This window comes from Vulpes lagopus, chromosome 4 (genome assembly GCF_018345385.1).
Source record: "Vulpes lagopus strain Blue_001 chromosome 4, ASM1834538v1, whole genome shotgun sequence".
Taxonomy (NCBI): domain Eukaryota; kingdom Metazoa; phylum Chordata; class Mammalia; order Carnivora; family Canidae; genus Vulpes; species Vulpes lagopus.
Window position 1 is genome coordinate 26,505,390 of NC_054827.1, and position 18,419 is coordinate 26,523,808.

At 40.0% G+C, this 18,419-nt stretch overlaps 1 long non-coding RNA gene across 1 annotated transcript in view; it reads left to right on the plus strand.

Moving 5' to 3' along the window:
* Nucleotides 1-18,419, plus strand: part of LOC121489775 — a 74,243-nt gene that overhangs the window by 7,825 nt on the left and 47,999 nt on the right. Inside the window, exon 2 of the long non-coding RNA XR_005987419.1 lies at nucleotides 10,092-10,298. This is a non-coding gene — a long non-coding RNA (uncharacterized LOC121489775). The remainder of the gene's footprint in view (nucleotides 1-10,091; nucleotides 10,299-18,419) is intronic.

Here is an 18,419-nt window from a genome sequence, read left to right on the forward strand (position 1 = left end):
TAGAGACTTCACAATTCTGGACTTCAAGTTATATTATAAAGCTGTAGTGATCAAGACAATATGGTACTGGTACAAAAATAGACACAGAGATCAATGGAATAGAATAGAAAACTCAGAAATGAACTCACAATTGCTGGTCAGTTAATCTTTGACAAAGGAAGAGGGGATATGAAATTGATAAAAGAATGTCTCTTCAACAAATAATGTTGGGAAAACCAGACAACAACATGTAAAAGAATGAAAATAGACCATTTATTTTACACCATACACAAAAACTCAAAATTAAGGACCTAAACATGAGACTTGAAACTGTGAAAATCCTAGAAGAGAACACAGGCAGTAATCTCTTTGAAATCAGCCATAGCAACTTCTTTCAAGATAGGTCTTCTATCTATCTGCTTCTTCTAGAGGCAAGGGAAATAAAAGGAAAAAATAATGTATTAGAACCATTTCAAAATAAAAAAAAAAACTTCTGCACGTTGAAGGAAATGGTCAACAAAATTAAAAGGCAACCTATGGAATGGGAGAAAGTATTTACAAATGACATACCTGATAAAGGGTAAGTATCCGAAATATATAAGGAACTTATAAAGCTCAATATCCGAAAAACAAATAACCCAATTAAAAATGGGTAGAAAACATGAATAGATATTTTTCCAAAGAAGACATACAGTTGGCCAACAGACACCTGAAAAGATGCTCAACATTACTCAGCATCAGGGAAATCAAAATTACAACGAGATATGTCCTCACATTGTCAGAATGGTTAAAATCAACACACAAGAAACAACAGATGTTGGCAAGGATGTGGAGAAAGGGGGGGCGGAACTGTGAACTCGTGCAGCCACTGTGGAAAACATTATGGAGGTTCTTCAAAAAGTTAAAAATAAAACTACCCTATGATCCAGCAGTGGCATTACATATATTTACCCAAAGATACAAAAATATTAATTCAAAGGGATACATGCACCCTGAAATTTATAGCAGTATTATGTATAATAGCCAAATTATGGAAACAGCCCAAGTATCTATTGATTTAGAAATGGATAAAGAATATGTAATGTATATATTCAATGAAATATTACTTAGCCGTAGAAAAGGATGAAATCTTCCCATTTGCAATGATATGGAATGAGTTAGAGAGTATTATGCTAAGTGAAGTAAGTCAGAGAAAGACAAATACCATATGATTTCACTCATGTAGAATGCTTTTAAAAGATTTTATTTATCTGAGACAGAGATAGACAGAGAGAATGAGCATAAGGGAGGGGAAGAGGGACGTGGAGAAGGAGACTCCCTGCTGAGTGGGGAACCCAAAAGGGAGCTTGATCTCAGGACCCTGATATCATGACCTGAGCTGAAGGCAGATGCTTAACCAACTGAGCCACCCAGGTGTCCCCATATATGGAATTTAAAAAATAATACAAATGAGCAAAGGGAAAGAAAGAGAGGTAAATCAAAAAACAGCCTCTTAACTATAGAGAACAAATGGATGGTTACCAGAAGGGAGGTGGGTGGGGAATGGGGTAAGGAGGTCATGAGGCTTAGGGAGTGTACTTGTGATGATCATGGGGTGTTGTATAGAAGTGCTGAATATTGTACTTTGGATGCTAATATTGCCCTATGTATTAAATAACTGGAATTTAAATAAAAACTTAAAAAAATAAGTAGGTAAATAATAACAGTGCAGTGAAGGAAAAAAATGTCCTAAATTCTATGATGTCTTAATCTTAAGAATGAACTAGAAGGATTTGGATGAATAGTTAAGATTTAGAGGGAAAGGAAGATTAACTTATGCTCATTAACTAGTGTATGCCGGTTAAATTAGTGTATGCTGGTCGACATTCACAATGTTGGCAAAAAAGAAGGCTATTAATAACACATTATGAGAGTATGCCAATATAGCAGTGTGTTCATTAGAAAAAATGTCAAATATGAGGAGAATGTTGAAATTCTATTTAAAAGAATGACTTATTTTGTTTGTATTGAGTCTAGGCTTCAAAAATGGTCATTTTTTTTTTTTTTTTTAAAGAAAATATCCTTGAAGTGACATCCACCCTATTAAAACAGTCAATTAAATTTATTTTTAGAACTTCCCCAAGCCATGGAGTGTGACATTCATACAAAGTTATCTTTACTCTTACTCTGAAAATAGAAGATATGATTAGAAAAAAATCTTAGTTCATAATATTTCATGTGAGAATACTGCTGCCTATTTTATACTTTACATCATAGTATGGTTTTCTGATGTTTTTCCAGTATAGCTATATATAGTTTGTCTATTTTTTTTCTATCCAAAAGACCTGCCACAATCCACAGTGGCTTCCATATTTCTTAAGCATTTCTCACACAATTAGATATTATGGCACATAATACAGCCTGAAAAGAATGATGTAGTGAAATATACCAATAGACTTTTACATGAAAAAAAATGTTATATGTATGCTCACTAATTTTATGTATATTTCAATTCTTGGAATAAAAAATATAAATACATATACAGACATCAAAATGTTAATAGTGCCTTTCTCTGAGAGTTGACAAGGGTGGTGGTGGAGATTTATGATTGAAGATGTGCTTTTTATACTTTTATTTCGTGGTGTTTGATTTTTTCCCAACAAGTATGTATTCCCTCCAAAATCAAGGAAAAGACACGTACTAATTTAAAATAAAAGTAATATGTTGTGTTTTGTTTATAGTAGAAAGTTTGGAAAGCTGGAAGTTCCAGAGAAGGAAACAGAAATCTTTTTTTTTTTTTTTTTAAATTTTTTATTTATTTATTCATGATAGTCACAGAGAGAGAGAGAGAGAGAGGCAGAGACACAGGCGGAGGGAGAAGCAGGCTCCATGCACCGGGAGCCCGATGTGGGATTCGATCCCGGGTCTCCAGGATCGCGCCCTGGGCCAAAGGCAGGCGCCAAACCGCTGCGCCACCCAGGGATCCCGGAAACAGAAATCTTAAGTTGGGAAGATATGACATACAAACAACTAGAATTCAAGGCAGTAGAGTCATACACTTATTAGTGTTCCAGTAACATACTTTGGCATCAAAAAACATTTCTAATCTTATAATTAGAAATAACCTTATACTATCTTATAATCACGGTGCCAGGCCCAAATTTTGCTCCTAGGTAATTTTGTTGTCCTTTTGGATGTATAAAAGTATAAAGTCAGGATAGAAAAATCAAATTCTTGGACAGGTTTCAATTTATACTGCTGGTAAACTTCTTTTTTATCTTGATGGCAGGAGGATACTATCCTGACCCTCTGTAAATAGTACTGTCTGATTTCTGAGACTCTCCTTGACTTAAAGATGGCATTCACACAGGCAGGATGGCTGGTGAGAGAAAGACATGGATAACAAGTACTCTAAAAAGACTTTGCACAGAAATAAGAGAAGAAAGGGCCTTTGAGTATTATTTCCAAATGATCTTAACAAAGCCTCCCATAGAAAAGGGGTCTGGTCTACTCCAAAGTGAGGCAGGTGTGGCATAAACAGAAAAGACCCTGCGCCTAGCCTGGAAGATTCTATTCACCTGAGAAGCAGATTTTCAGTTCCCTGGTCAAACTGTTGAAGGAAGTGAGGCTGATTTCTCAGAGTACTTTGTCTATGACTAGAGTGAATAACATATTCCAAGTTTCTCAAGAGAGTCCTAGTTAGCTGCTGTTTTCTTGGCATAGCTGTTAATAGTCTCTTTTACTCTGGAAAGTATCCTGAAATATAACTATTTGGCATTCTTCTTATGGCTGAACTGTTGGGTAAAACATCAATAGTGGATGTGGCACAGTATTGATTAGTGTGTGAAACAGTCATTCTCAACCATATTCTCTTTTATCATCTTTCATTACAGAGGCCAGGAAAGTGAAATATTCAGGTTTACAGCCAGGATTGGCCATGTTACACAGTTTGGGTCAATGAGAACTTCCTGGGAAAGTTCAAAAAGCTATTGGTACTGGCTTTTTCTCTTCTTCCTATTATGAGTGTGGACATAATACCTGGAATTGCAAGAGTCACCTTGAAACTTGAGTGAAAGGCCAAGAATATCTCAGAGACTAAACTCTACCAGTATAGGCTCCACTGATCTATATCAGCAGTCAGCTAATCTGAGAACAAATTATAGCTCTATTTGTTGTAGTGTCTTATAGTTGGTTTTGTTACTTGCAGCTAAAATCATTCCCAATATACAGCATGCGTTTTCTTTTTAAAAAAAATTTTAGATTAGTCATTTGTGCTAGGCCTGGGAATCAAACTCTTTTTGGCATGCAGCTTACTGTCCTTTGGTGACGGCAAGTCAATCATTTTAATATTTCTCATTCATGGATACTATATGCAAATGCAGAAACACAAAAGGAAAGTGTGAATAGAATGATGATTCAGGTAGTGGGGGAAAGCAACAGGTTTATCTCCTTTCATCAGAAGGAGTTCTTATTTTGGAAATACAGCATTTATTTTCTGAGAACTCTAAGGACTGTGCATTTGGCAAGGTCTGTTCATTTTTCATCTTCTCCACTAATGTCTTAAGGGAGGGAAAAGATAAATCTGAATGTCATCAGGATACATATGGAGCTGAGGTTCCACAGTTACTAATTAAGCCCTCTCCAAAGACCCACTTGGATGTCTTGGCATAGGAGATAAACAGACTACCCAAAGATGTCTTTTTTTTCCCCTAGCAGTCAAAATACCCCAGATTATCTTGTGTTAGTGAGAGTGGTAGAAGAGGACTAAGATACTTATACACCGCCCCCCCCCCCCCCGTAGTGCTGGCTAGATGGCAAAGTCCTCATTCTCTGATCATAACTATTTTAAGGGAATAGGTATTTTATTGCAGTGCTACTGAGGAAACAGAATTTCATTCAGAGCAAGCCCTCAAGCAATTTGAGTATTGCAAACTAACCCCAAATAGAATTCACTTGAACCTTGCCAGAAATCAGAATGTCATTTTCTTGAAGCTTAAAGGGAGAGAAAAGTAATTTGGGAAACACACAATCCTTTGAAAGATTCTCCTTTGCCTTCCTGAGGTTCATATTTCCATGGAGTCCACCAGGCTAGTAATTTAAAAAAAAATCTGTTTACCCTGTTTTTCCAAAGGGTTCCCTCCATCTCTTAACTACACTGAGGACCTCACAGGAAATGATCAGTGCTTCTCTTGTGTCTGGTTCTGCTCTTACCAGTCCCTGCCAAAATTAAGCCAAAACGATTGCAGAATCTGTGAGAATAGATAAGAGTGTCTTTCCATTTATATCAGACAGCTGGATTCAGCTTTGATGACTCGTCAGCAAAACAGACTAAACAGTAAAAGAGAATACACATTTTTGTCTTTTTTTTTTTTTACCTGAAGGTTAGATGCTACTACATTAAGAGAGATGATTCTACATTTTTGGCAGGAAAAGTACTTTAATCTAGATACATAGTTTATTTCCCTAGGGAAGGAAGTCAGCAAATGGCCTATTATTCCATGAAATTTGTGTTAAATGTGCTAAAAAAATGGATGTTAAGTATCGAAAAATTTTCAAATCTGGTCATGGAGGATGCAGCCTTTTTAGACCAAAGTTTCTCTCAATCCATCTTTCACTAGCCTACTTTTCAAGAAAAGTTAACAATGGCCGAATTTTAAAATCTGATTTACATGCCTAAGCAGCATATTCCTATGAGAGTCCGTTTTTCCGCTTGGTTAAAGCAGAATGAAACATTTACAATTTTGGATATTCTCTATTTAGGCTAAGGGGGTTGTGGTTGTGGTAGACTGCTCTGTGTACATTGTAGACTGATAGCCCATGAAGATTAAAAATGGAATTTGCTGGGCAATATCTAATCAAGTGCCAGAATGCAGTGGGTCAATCATGAGGGTGAGATCAGGTCCTATTTTGGTAGTAGATTCAATGGAGACAAGGAGGTAAATTATCCAGTTTTGCTCCAGGATAAAAACAAACATTTATTTCATTGATTTTGCAGACTAGAGGTGATATTCCACAATATTCCTAGTTTTTACAGTAAATTTCTAACATTAGCTGCATATCTATAAAGTCTCTGATTATTGGAATCTCTAGATGGCAGGTGGAGTTCTATTAGGTTATAATTGTGACATTAGTAAATAATGACCCAATTTCCCGATATAAAGGACCCATTTGGTAGAACTTCCAAGATATATTCTTGCTCTCTGAGGACCTGAAGATTTTTTACCACTTTGTTTATATTAAATCTGATTTTCATGATTTCAGGGAGGGTAGGCATCTTCCTCAAATTGTAGATAAAAGGACAAGCAATGTGAGTTGAAAGAGAAACTAAGTTCTCTTAAGGAAATTTAATTGTGTCTCCCGATACTATCAGCTTATCTTCCAATGTACTTGCCTTTATTTCTTTGTCCTTTCATCTCAATTCCTAATAGGAATTAGAAGATATGTTGAGTTGCTTAATGATAATAAAAGTTAAGACTTACTGGCAGATGGTGGAGGAAAGGGTCAAAAGGTTCCGAGAAGTACGAATGTAATAGTGGGCCAGGAACCCTAACACCTGATAGTATTTTGTGAGAGAGAATGGAAGACTATTTTCCCAGGTGATAATGAACATGCTTGTAGGAGGGGGCACCAGGATCACTGAGAAGTACAGAGAGGCTAAGGAAGATGCTTATATAGAATTGAGCTCCTGGTAGCAAAGGGGGTGGTGGAAACCTAAAACATTGGAATCTAGATGGCCAACAGTTTAACCACCAGGGGAAAGTTACAGACAATTATCACAATAGGTGACATCAGAGTGGCAGCCAAGGGCCTCTGCCTGCAGAGAGCTATGGAGATGCTGAATGGTGTACAGTATTCCTAGAGGCGAGACAGATGGGCAGTCAATAAGGATACTAAGGATACTACTTAACTTACACAATCTAAATAAACCAAGGACAGGTGATCAGGAAGCTAAGGGCAATAGCCCCAACAAAAGGTATGATCCACTGCTTAGTCTTTGGACCTATGCTAGTTCTCGGACTCTAGACCCACTGATTGAAGGAAAGGCCAGGGCCCTACGAGGAAGGACCCTGGAACACCATGCTACATTTAATCAGTAGCAGTTCTCTATGTCTTTGCCCAAATGGATGTAAAGACATTTACTAGGATATCTTGCATTGGGAAAAAGGAGAACAGCCAGATTTTTGAGGATTGCTCAGCACAGAGACTGATTTTCATTGGTACCTGGGGACCCAAAGTGCCCCATGATTCCCCGTGGATGGTAAAAGCAGTCTTGCCTCAGGACTGGCTTACCACCTTGTCCATGAGTCTACATCGATGTTATTTCCTTGATCTTCCAATATATAATTGGAAGGGATAGATTTGGTAGTTGGAGAACCCTCATCACATTGGTTTCTGGATCTGTGAGGTCAGAGATCTCAGAAAGGGAAGGTCAGGGGCACCTGATAGCTCAGTCAGTTAAGCATCTGACTCTTGGTTTCATCCCAGGTCATGATCTCAGGGTCATAAGATCTAGAGTCCCACCTTGGGCTCTGTGCTCAGTGTGGAGTCTACTTTAGATTGTCTCCCTCTCTCTCTCCCTGCCCCACCCACTCGTGCTCTACCTCTTTCTCTGAAATAGATAAATCTTTTTTTTTTTATTTTTTTAAAGGAAGTTCAATTTGAAGACTCTAAATCTTGCCCTTCCTCCCAACTTCCTATCCCTAACCCAGATAGTAAAGCAAAATAAATACCATGTCCCGTGGGGAAGATTAATGCCATTCTTTCAAATACTTTGCAGGGATGAGGATCCTTCCAAAATCCCCATTTAGTTCACTAGTCTGACCCCTTCAGAAAGTAGAGGTTTCATACCAAATGCCGGGCAAATACTGTAAACAATCAAGTACTAGCCTCAGCTGCTCCGCTGGATGTAATTTGTTTCTTCCTTCCCTCCTTTCTCTCCTTTCTTCCCTCCTTCTCTCCCTCCTTCCTTCCTTCCTTGCCTCCCCCTCTCCTTCTTTCCTTTCTGCAAAATGACACAACCTCTGGCTGTGGCACACAGCCATTCATCTAGCAAATGTATTATTTTCCATACCTCTTAGACAGGAGGCAGTTTGCATTCCCAGGAGACAGAGAAGATATATTTAAGACTATATATTTAATTAGGATCTTTCCCTGGGTCAATGTTCACTCTTCCACCTTTCGGTCATGATATAGTCTGAAGGAACTCACATCATTTGGATATCTGTAGAATATCACATTCTTCTACTATATTGATGATGTGGTAACTGAACCAGAAGCAAGAAATGACAAGTACCTAAGACACGTGCTCCAGAGGGTAGGTGATAAACGTATTAAAATCCAGGGACTCTCAGTGAAATCTGTAGGGATCTGGAGTTTGGGGGCATACCATAACCTCTAATTCAAAATAAGACATATTCTCACTCCCACTACTAAGGATACCCTCTTTGACTTCTGGAGGCAATACATTCCATATTTGAGAATACTGCTCCAATGCCCTAAATAAAGATCATAAACTGGCAGCTCTAATCAGGAGAGTCTGAAGCAGGTGTACGCTATGAAGTAAACAGTCCTGCACCTAGACCATACAACCTGGCAGATCCTATAGTACTAAAGGTATCTGTAATGGGTAAGGACACTGCATAGAGTTTATAGCAAGCTCCAAAGAGGAGTTACTATGTGGAACTCTAGGGTTCTAGAACAGCACTATGTAATAGAATTTACTGCATTGTTGAAATGTTCTATGCAATATCATGGCTACCAGCCACATATATTCCCATATACTTGAAGTGTAGCTAGTGTTACTTCATCTATCTATCTATCATCTAATCTTTACTCAATTTAATTTTGGGGGATTTAAAAAAAGAACAGAAAACATTAGTGGTTTTCTGGGGCTAAGGAAAGGGGCTCCAGAGGATCCAGGGGAATATTTGGGGTGATGGAACTGTCCTATATGTTGATGGCTTACACAACCAACAGATCAGACATAAAAGATGATTTTATTAGATGTAAATTATAACTCATTTTTTTTAAAAAAAAGAGACTAATGAACCAAAAATTTACTCTATGAGGAAACAATATAGGTTTTCTCTCATGAGCAGTAAAAACAATTACTTTGGGCATAAATAAAGAAATAGTAAAATGTGAGATCTTCCATATACAAAATTTAAAAAATATTTTTAAGAGAAATATGCTCATGTAGAGGTAATACTTCTTTTTATATTTGATTTAATTAACTTGCTGTTCTTTTCTGGGAATAAAATTTTTAGAAATGCTTATTTTAAAATCTCACAAGTTTCAGGTAACAAACAAGGCGTTAGAACAAAAGAGGGCTGTAAAACTAGCTCCGTAAAGCATTTACTGCAAAAACATGTACCGCTTGTAATGAAAAAGAAAAATTTACTTCTTTATGGTTAAAAATATGCAGTATCTGGGCAAAATAGCCACGTTTTCTTGAAAGAGGAAAACTAAAATGTAACATACTACCCATAAGCTACACATTTAGCTCAACCAGAGCTGGTTGTTTAACAAGAACTAATTTCCAAATATAAATTTATGAATTTACACATTGATACTTAGCAGCTCTTCAAAATCTATCTGTAAATTAAAAAGTTAAGCAACATTGTCTTTGCCTTTACAGCTTGCAGCTGCAGCAGGTCACCTGGCAGTGCCTGACTGTGGAGGCAGCGTCCTTGCTAGGCCAACTGCAGCATGGGCTCCTCAGAGAGGGGCTGCGGTCTAGTTACTTTCCTTCTGGCCATTTATGGTGCGGACGTATCCGGTGCTTGCTCTCAGCCAGGAAGAAACACGATATTATTTCAAGTTTCTGAAAAGTGAGGAGTCTAAAGTCACCCCGTGCTGTGCTTTCTTCAAAGCGATGGTGCCAGTCCAGGAGGGTCCTCAGCAGGCTGATTTTTAAAGTACCTCCTTTTTGGTTTAGGATTCTGCTTCATCCCCATAACTTTCATCATTGTTGTCATTCTCTGCCTTGTCTTCTCCCCTCTTTAAGCCTTTTCAGATAATTACTAGCTAAAATTGTCTTGGGTAATCTGCAAGAAACTAAAAGGTTTCTGGTTTTTCGGCAGTATTTGACAAATCATTGAGTGCTTTTCTTTTCCACTGCCATCTAAGAATAGGTGGCTAGATACTGAACGAAGAGTTGGGTAGACTTGGGCGTCCGCACGCAGGACTCCTGGTCATTGGTGAACACCTGGGAGGAAGCTCTTTGTGATGACCCGGATGTGGAACCTGGAACCTGCGCCGCTGCTCCCTGCTCTTGTCTCCTCGGCAACCGTGTCGGCCATCTTCCCGTACCTCCTGTGCCTGGTGTCCTGGGACCCGCGGTGAGCAGGGAAGACCAGCATGGAGGGTGCGGGCTCGTTTTACTTAATCTTAATTAATTTAAATTCAAGTTTAAGGAGCCACATGTGGTCAGTGGCTATCGTATTGGACAATGCAGTTCTAGAGCAAGTCCATTTCATCTGCAGCACAGATCTGTTCAGAAAGCAGTTCCTGGATGCTGGTTGGACCTGGTAGAGAGCTAGAGTATCTGACCATGGGCGGTAAGTGATGTGTGGCCAGAACGAATCTTCATGAGCTGGGGTTTCTCATCTATGGAGTCATAAATCGGAGTGGGGTCAGTAGCACTCTATTGTAAGATGGTGGAAGTCATCCATCCCTGTCTGGGTGTGAGTAGAGCTAGTAGACATGAGTTAGCCTCACGGATAAGTGGCCTAGACCACTGAATGCCATCTGCTACCGTTGTACTGATGCCTCTCCTTCGGCTCAGACCCACAGCTACTTGGTATGTACCTTTGGAAGCAATCATAGATGATACTGGAGACTGAGCTTGGTTTACTTTTGGGTCAGCTCTGTGTGTCAGTATGAGCTGGAAATGGACTGATGTTACTCTACAACCCCATTGAGGAGTGCCTTTGATGGGTATCAGTGAGGAAAATCTTCCCAGTGGGGAAAGCCTCACGTTGTGCAGGTGGTCATTCACTTTGTGTTAAAGGAGATAACACAAGACTAAGGACTAATGGACAGAAACAAATTGTCTTGCTAGTTGGTCATGATCCTGAAAGGAAAAAGTATTGAGAGGGTCGGGGACAAGGAGGGCTGAGGAGGAAGGATGTGAATGGATTGATTGAAATAGTCATAAAGTGTGCAAACTTGTTTTTTGCTTACCACAGAGCATCAACCACAGACCTGGCACTTAAGTAGGTAACCAAGTAGACAGGATGCTTTGATCATTTAAAGTCAGTCAGCCTCTGTCATTAGCTCCACTGGTACTGGCAAATTGGATACATTAGTAGAGTCTCCACTGTGGAAGAGATGGGGGCTATGCATGGGCCCAACAGCATGGGCTCCTGGCTCCCGAGGTGGACTGCTGTTGTCAAATGCCCAGCCTGCTGGCAATAGAGACATGGCTGTTCTATGGTAACAACCCTTAAGAAAACTAATCAGGCGTTAGGTTGCAAGTTCACTGCTTTGGATTTCTATCTTGGAAGGGTTAGTGATTTATCTCAATTGGGATTAACACACATTTTGAGTATATATTTGCCTTTCCTTGATGAGAGCTCCAGACAACCCTGCTCTCCATCCAGGAGAGTATTTAATCCACTGACATGGGATCCACATGAGACTGCCTTAGACTAAGAGGACAACTTTAGAGTGAAGGAGGTATGGAAGTGGACTTATGACCATAGAATCCACTGGCCATATCACATGCTGTGTCACCTAGAAGCTAATTTACCTAATAGAGTCCGAGGATGATCTCTTAGGGACACAGTTGAGGTGCCTGCTTGGAGATGACTCCTTTAGGGGACAGGGCACCATTTTCCAGGATATGGCATATACCCTAAATAAAGACAATTATCTGGTACCATGCCCCAAATACATGAGTCAGAATCATAGAGTGGAAGTAGGAGTGGTGTCACTTACTATCCCAAATGCACTTGGAAAATTTGCATTTCCTGCCTCCACAATTATAGGCTGTGCAGGTATAGAGATTTTTTTTTTTTTAAGTACTCTCTATATCCAGTGTTAGGCTGGAACTCACAACCCTGAGATCAAGAGTTGAATGCTCTACCAACTGAGTCAAGCCAGGTACTCCTAGAGATCATGGTCTCAGAAGAGGAATGCTTACTACCAAGGGGCACGCAGTAAGATTTCCACTGGTATCTAAGCTATGTGTGTGTGTGTGTGTGTGTGTGTGTTCCTTATGCCTGGAGACCATTAAGCAAGGATAAGAGTCACCATATAGTGACTGTACTAGTATCGACTGTACTAGTTATCAATTTATTTCTTCTTAGCACCAAATCCAGCCTTTCTTACCCTGCTTTATTATAGTGGAGGTGGACAGTAAATATTTCTCCTTTGCTGGCCAAGTTTGTCAATAAAGGGTGCTAGAGGAACCCTATGGAAGGAAACCTCTTCCCCACCCCCCACCACAGCCCCAGTTCCTATGTAACTATGTAATTTCCCTTTTGTCTTGATCCTGACCTGTGACCCACGCTCTCCTGGTGGGCACCCAGTGGAACTCACTGGGGGGTGATTTTCTGGGAAAGCAACAGCCTGTTCCTGGGAAAGTTTTCTCGACATCTCACCTGAGATTCTCCCCATAGGCAGCTTATTGGTAAATTCTCTTGGTTCTCACACTGGCTTTCCAGTGAGTTCAATGGCACTCCGGTTATGCAGCTTTCTGGCAAGTATCATTGCTAACACACTAGTAGGAGGTTCCTGCTTGGTAGTGTTAGCCTACAGCACCTCAGTGAATTTCACCCCATCTCATGAGCTAGAGCCGTACCAACTCCAGGGCCCTCTCAGTCTCTGCTTTGGGGGTAGGGCATCACTTCCCTAATTTTTTCATTTTTTGGATGGTCTGCCTCAGTCCTAGAGGTAGTGGCTACTCACTATATCTGCTATTTCTGCATTCTTTGAAGCTCTTTTTAGACCTTATAAGCCAATTCTGTTGCTCCAATTCCACACTAGTATTTGATAATTATGTTAAACTTTTTTTTTTTTTTTTTAGTACTTCTGTTTTACTGTCTTCTGACTGGACCCTTATGATTAGCAGAAGGCAAGGCTCATTATCATGCAGATGATCCATTAGGTCATCTCTTGAAGCTCCTGTGCCCAATTTTAATAGTAAATGGATTAGTAGAGTAACCATGGCCAGAGAACTGCCTCATAAACCAGGTTCTCAGACCCCTCAGGACAGAGAGCCCGGGCGATCTCACCAGGCTCTCACCAAGCTGCCTTGACCAGCTGTTCTGCTGGCTAAAGGTGAGGGGAGCCTAAACTGGATGAAAGAGGAGAGGGATGATGACTGTTGGTTGTGGCTTCAAGATCAACTGCAGCATTAGTTTGTCACAGTAAACCTTCTCTTGTAGTCTTCCCCAATAGTGAAGACCTCCCAGAGCCCTGGCGATGGCATTCCCAGATGAGGCAGACTTACACAAGAAGAAGGGGATGAGGGTGGTATAAAGTGTGCACTCTGGTGGATACTGTAATATGCTGTGCGCATTCCCTCTTTGGGACTGAGACATTTATTCTTCAGATGCTGGAGATGGCAGCTGCTGACAACTCACAGCTCCTCTCTCACTGGGAGTTGTTCTCATCTGCAAGGAACTGCCTCATCAAGGTTTATGCTCCCTATGAGTGTAGAGCAAGAAATTAGTGGTAGTTGCAGGGTGACAAAAGACCAGGTTCTTTGCTTCTATTTGGGACACATCTGTAAGGCCATCCTAGGTCCACTTGTCTGTGTAAGATCAGCTAAGGCATTAGTTGCATTCACAATATGGCTCAGCTTCTCTCTTGGCCTGTTCTTGCCTGCCTTTGGCATCTCTCTTGAGCTCATTTCCCAATAAACCTGTGTGCATATTTCTATCTCAGATTCTATATCTAGGGAACCCAGTCTAACACATGTTTTTATAGTTTACATGTTATTATGTCATTTTGTAGGGAAAAGATTAAGAATTGTCTCTGGCAATGTTTTTCCCTCATATTCTCAAGATTCATTAGTTATTTGGCACATAATGAGTGAATCCAACTGCCCCTGGGGTGTGAAGAAATTCTGCTTCTGCAGTCATTTACTCAAAAGGTCTGCTCCCAGGTCATGGCTCTGGGGAACACCAAAGGTTTCCTTGGTTATTGATCAAATGGAGGAAAGTCCAGAATGGGAGGAAGGGATTGCTCGCATTGGTTATAATAATGCACAATGTGACTTATGGGCAGCAACAGGATATGCTGGTATCATACAGGGGACAGTCTTCTGTGTGAGGTCTGACAGAAGCTTGTTTGGTCTCTACTAAGCACTGTCTCACCCGATTCACGTACCCACGTATGTGCATGCCAGAGATGTGAAGGTGGGGAACCATTTTCAAATCACACATTAGGGTCAGTGTTCCTGCTACAAGTGCTGTAACAACCACCCCAAAACTCTCTGGTGTAAAACATTATATTGATGGATTTTGTGGGTTAGTAAATTGGACAGAGCTTATCTCTGCTCCACACTTTCTGGGGTCTAAGCTGGCAAAACTCAAAGCTGGGAGTGGTTCAATAGCTGGAGGCTAGAATTATCTGGAGGCATCCCATGCTCAGATCTGTAGTTTATGTTTACTATTAGCTGAACCCTCAGCTGGTCTGACCAGAATACATATACATGGCCTCTTACTGAGTGTCTCTCTGCTATAGTTTGGGCTTCCTCCTCCAGGAACTCATGGAAGCTGGGTTTTTGTGAGCATCTCAGGAGAGCAAGGCAGACGTGTATGGCATTTTTATGATCTAGCATCAAAAGCCATATAACTTCACTTTGGTCAGATGTATTGGTAGAAGCCAAAGTATTACCCATATTCAAGGGAATGGTAACCTACAGACTGCCAATTGATAGGAGCACTGTTAAGGTTACATGGTATCTTAATCATCTCAGTTACTATAACAAAATATCATTGACTGGGTGGCTTAAAGAGTAGAAATTTATTCCTCACAGTTTTGGAGGTTGGGAAGTTTAAGGTTAAGATATCAGCAGGTTATGGTAGTGGTCCTCTTCCTGGCTTGCAGGTGGCCACCATCTTGTGGGTCCTCGTATGGCAAAAAGGGGAAGCCCTGGTGTCTTTTCCTCTTCCTTTTTTTTTTTTTTTTTTTAATGATAGTCACAGAGAGAGAGAGAGGCAGAGACATAGGCAGAGGGAGAAGCAGGCTCCATGCACCGGGAGCCCAATGTGGGATTTGATCCCGAGTCTCCAGGATTGCGCCCTGGGCCAAAGGCAGGCATTAAACCACTGCACCACCCAGGGATCCCTTTTCCTCTTCTTATAAAGGCACTAATCCCATCATGGGGCTCTACCCTTATAACCTCATCCAAACCTAATTAGCTCCCAAAGTTCCCATATCCTAATACCATAGCATTAAGGGGTTAGGGATTTTTTTGGGGGGGACACAAACATTCAGTCCATAACACCTGGGAAGAAGAGCATTTGGTATGGAGATATTATTGTGATCATCTCTGGAAAATACAATTTGCTGCAGATGGCTTACAAACAATATTATATCCTAAGATTTTCTCTCTTCTGAATATATTTACGTGTGTACCAGTGCCTGACTGGGTTAGGTGTTAGGATGCAAGACTATTTCTTCTTATATATTTGTTGAAATGAGCCAAATTGAATGTGTGGGATTCCTAAAGGTCTTCAAAAACAACAACAACAACAACAACAACAACAACAACAAAAAACCCAAATGCCCATAATGAGGACAAATGACATGATATCTTGTTCCTCAGCTGTGTCATGATTTGTGTTCACTTCCAGGTGGGGCACATTTCCCACTCTGGCCAGAACACTGCTTAGATATCAGTGCTTGACTTTGCATGTAGACATTTGGTATTGAAGATTATTCAAAGACAGTTATTGTCAGTAGATAACCCTAATTATTCCTTAAACTTTGATTCTTAGAGCAATGGGAAGGAAGCAGGAGGCGGGATAAAACTATGATTTTCATGAGCCAAAATAGTAGTTTCATAAATTTAGTAACCTCATATCAACATCATCACCAAAACAGAGAAAGAAAGCAAATAGTACCACATCTTCTGCCTCCCTTATGCCTAACCACCCTTCTCTATCTACTTCTGCAAATGGAATAAAGCCAGCATCTGGGCATCAAGACTTAAATGTGGGCTCAGACTACAGGCAGGAAAGAGATACAATGGGTTCTGGAAAGCAATCTTTCTGAAATCTCAGTATGAATAATAAAATTGATGCATAGCAACATCTGGAATGCATGTAATCCCACAGTCCAAATGAGTATGCTTTTATTCTTTTTTCAAAAATTAATTCATTTATCTTAGAGAGAAGAGAGGGGTGGGGGAGGGGCAGAGGGAGAAGGAGAGAGAAACTCAAGCAGAATCCCCCGAGTGTGGAGCCTGACAGGGGCTTGGCCTTACAACCCTGAGATCACAACCTTAGCCAAAATTGAGAGTCGGACACTTAATGATTGTGCCACTCAGACACCTCATAAATGAATATACTTTTAAATTGATAATTTCGATTTACTTTCCAGGAAGTTCACTTACTGTCTTTTCCTTCTGCCCCCCATGTGTATTACATTTTATTTGATTGCTTAAAATTTTTTAGCATTTTTTCTAGTTTTATGGAGTTTTGGTTTTTTTGGGATATGTTTAACAAAATGAGGATTTTTGGGTTAAGTGTGTCAAAATGAGGAAAAATATTGATGGCTTATTGCTTTGATGTGAAGAGGCAGTGACATTCCTGGGCAAAATGTGGTCAGAGGTCTTTTTTTGTGATTCATGAAGATACCCAAAGCTTTAGTCAGACTGACTGCATTGTTTCAGGACTTATTCTTGCTCTTAGGGAGCAATTTTCTATTTGCAAATGGAAGGTGGAAAATGTTTTACTTTTTGATTCTGAAAGCAATCTTGTCTTGACATAAGCAAGATAACAAACCCTTCCTATCCTGCCCAAGAGGAAACTGGCTTGCTCCCTTTGAGGTACACCATCGCAAAGTTACAAAGTCTGACCCCTATGCAAGTGTTTTTTAGTGGTTTGTTTTGTTCCATTGGGGACATCTGTGAAGCAACATTTATATAAGTTCTTTCAGATTCCTTTTAACTGATTTTTGGAGGCTTAATTATTCAGAGTGGGAAGGAGTTATTTGACACAGGTTTCATCAGCTCTAAGTTGGTTTTTTGTATGTGTGTTTGAATAAGGAAAGTAAAGCTAATATCAAGTTATACTTCTGATTTCTCAGCAAAATTATTTCAGTTATTCTGATATAAATACTAAACATTTCTGGCAGTTACTTTAAGTTCTTTTTTTTTTTTTTTTTAAGAGAAGAGCTTTTTTTTTTAAGATTTTATTTATTTATTAGAGACAGAGAGGCTGAGACACAGGCAGAGGGAGAAGTGGGCTCCACTCAGGGAGCCCAATGTGGCCCAGCGTGGGACTCGATCCTGGGTCTCCAGGTGCTAAACCACTAAGCCACCAGGGCTGCCCTAAGTTCTTAAATATATTACTTCACTTGCTTTTCATCTTCCTATATGAAGTAGGTACTTTAGCTCCATTTTACAGGTGAGGAAATCAGTCTCAGAGAGGTTAATAAAATCAGTTAAGATTACATATGGAATAAGTGGCTGAGCCTTGATCTTACCCTGATCTGTCTCATGTCAAAGACCAAGCTCTTTCCATTTTAAGACATTGCTTCTCCAGTCATTAAGTTATACATTTTCTTACAACTCCACAAATCACCAATTGAATGAAACGAGTGATGGATTCAGTAAATCTGGCTTCCCTTCCTTCTGGGCCATGGCAACAATATATTTCTAAGTTTGCCAAGGACTTAGTTATGGCCAGGTAATGTGGAGTTTTTGTTGATAGACTATATAGAGAGAAGGGGTGTGTGTGTGTGTGTGTGTGTGTGTGTGTGTGTGTGTGTATTCATAATTTACAGGCCTGGTCTATAAAATCTTCTCTGTGGTTCTCTGTATTTTCTTCCTCCATATTCCAGGGGACAGCAACATCCACGGCCACCTTAGAAGCTGTGCAGGCCATGTTTGGATGTTTGGAAGGTGAGAGAGTCTCTGTTGGTCTGGGTGCCTGCATGACTACACGGAGTGGAGTTCCCTCCTGGCAAAAACTGGGTTTTATGTGAGTGAGAAGAATTTATTGTGAGATTTTGGAATTTATAGATGAGAATAGCTAGCATTGATTTCACAGTACTAATTCCTGTATTAAACGTCAAGTGGTGTGCTATTGTAACAAAAACTTAATATGTGTGACATTGGCTTAGCAGTTAAATATCAGAGACAGAAACACTGGAGTTCTATCTTATGTAGTGACAATATTTTTGGTAAAAGCCTGAGCTTGAGAAAACTTGACATCAGATCTTGTGACTACTAGACTCTAGCTCCAGGATACAAGGCTGAGAAATAGTATGGTTGAAATTGG